The following is a 1,671-nucleotide window of genomic DNA, read 5'->3' as shown; positions in this document are numbered from 1 at the left end:
CGCTCCGCTTCGTTCCAGCGTCTGTCCCTATATGGTATATGAGCCATACCATAACAAATTTCCACCTTGGCGAATATCCAGACCCTTAGGAGAAAAGATATCTGGGAGTTACACCTGCACCAATTCATGCTTCTGCTGCATGCTTCTGCTGCGCCCTCGCTGATCTCAACCCACTGAATTCTAAGAGACATCTCTTCAATTCCAAAAGATATCTCTTCATTCCAAGAGACTCCAAATCTTGGTATTATGAGTCATACCTAATAATTCTCCACCTTGGCGAATATCCAACTCTTTAGGAGAAAATCTCCACCTTGCGAATATTCAATCCCTTAGGAGAAAAATCTTCATCTTGTGAATATCCCGCCCTTTAGGAGAAAAACTTCACCTTGCGAATATCCAGCCCCTTAGGAGAAATATCTTCACCTTGCGAACATTCTACCCCTTAGGAGAAAATCTCCACCTTACGAATATCCAGCCCCTTGGAGAAAAATATCATGAAGTTTCTTATGCACAAATGTGGGTTGAAGCACTTTTCTTGTTTTCGCCAGCACCTCGGCTAAATTGCTGTCTCGTGAGCGAAACTCTTCGCGAAATACCTCCGCGAAACCACTGTTCGCGAATAATCGCGTCTACTCGCTCGCCAGCACCCTACCGAACTCCACCTGTCGCAAACTCCACATGTGACAAACTTGCAAACTCCGCTGGTCGAACACCACCAAACTCCTTTATTTGCAAACGCTTCTATTCGCGGTAACTGCACACGAACTCCTGTTCGCGAACTCCACCTCGCCTAATGACGCGAATGTTCATGAACTGTCGCGCCTCAAAATCGCGAAGCCGCCTCTACCGCGAACTCCCTGAAGCATAACTCGCTGAACTGTCGTAGCCCTTTATCAGAACTGCTTCGCACCTGTTCGTTCTCGCGAGCCCGCCCGCCTTGCGAACAATTTTGATCATGAAACAAAACTTTTCTGCAAAAAATTCCTCTACAAAAATACTTGCTTAGATCTCCTTTTTTTGTTTTTTTTTTTTTGAAAAAAAGGAAAAAGGGAAAATTGAAATATTCAAGCAAAAGAAAAAAAAATTTACTCTCCGCCTCCAAGAAAAGAAATAAACATTTCCTTTATTTCTTCTCCTTATTTATCAAAAGAAATCCTTAATTAAATTTGCTTAATTTGAAAACTTTCCTTTAATTAAGCAAAATTCAAAAAACTTCCCTGTAATTCAAATTTCGACTTCCTGCAGCAAATGAAAATTTCTTAATTCCCTCCAACTTTCTTCCAGCAAAGGAATCAAATTTGAAAGCCTTCCCTGCCAATTTTCGAATTTTTCCTCTGGCTTCGGATTCCCTTCCAATTTTTTCCTCTCCAGCAGCTTTCCTTTATTCCCTTGATCCTCCCGCCTGCAGAAAAGGAAACAAGCCTCCAACAAGGAAAATTTAGCAGCAGCAAGGATATTTGAAAATCCTTCCTAATTTTAATCTTCCAAGACAGCAAAGTAGCCTCCTGTCTAGGGATTCCCTTCTCTCCGCTGCCAGCAATGGAATGTCCGAATTTAATTCTTCCCTCTGCCGCAGGACCGCTCCTTCCTTTTCTTCTCCTCCGCAGCAAATTGCGATCTCCAATTCGCCAAACTGCTCTTCTCCGGAAATCCAAGATTCTCCCGACAGGA

This window comes from Phalaenopsis equestris, unplaced genomic scaffold (assembly GCF_001263595.1).
Source record: "Phalaenopsis equestris unplaced genomic scaffold, ASM126359v1 Scaffold000868, whole genome shotgun sequence".
NCBI classification, from domain to species: Eukaryota; Viridiplantae; Streptophyta; class Magnoliopsida; order Asparagales; family Orchidaceae; genus Phalaenopsis; species Phalaenopsis equestris.
Note: the sequence above shows the minus strand (reverse complement) of the source record.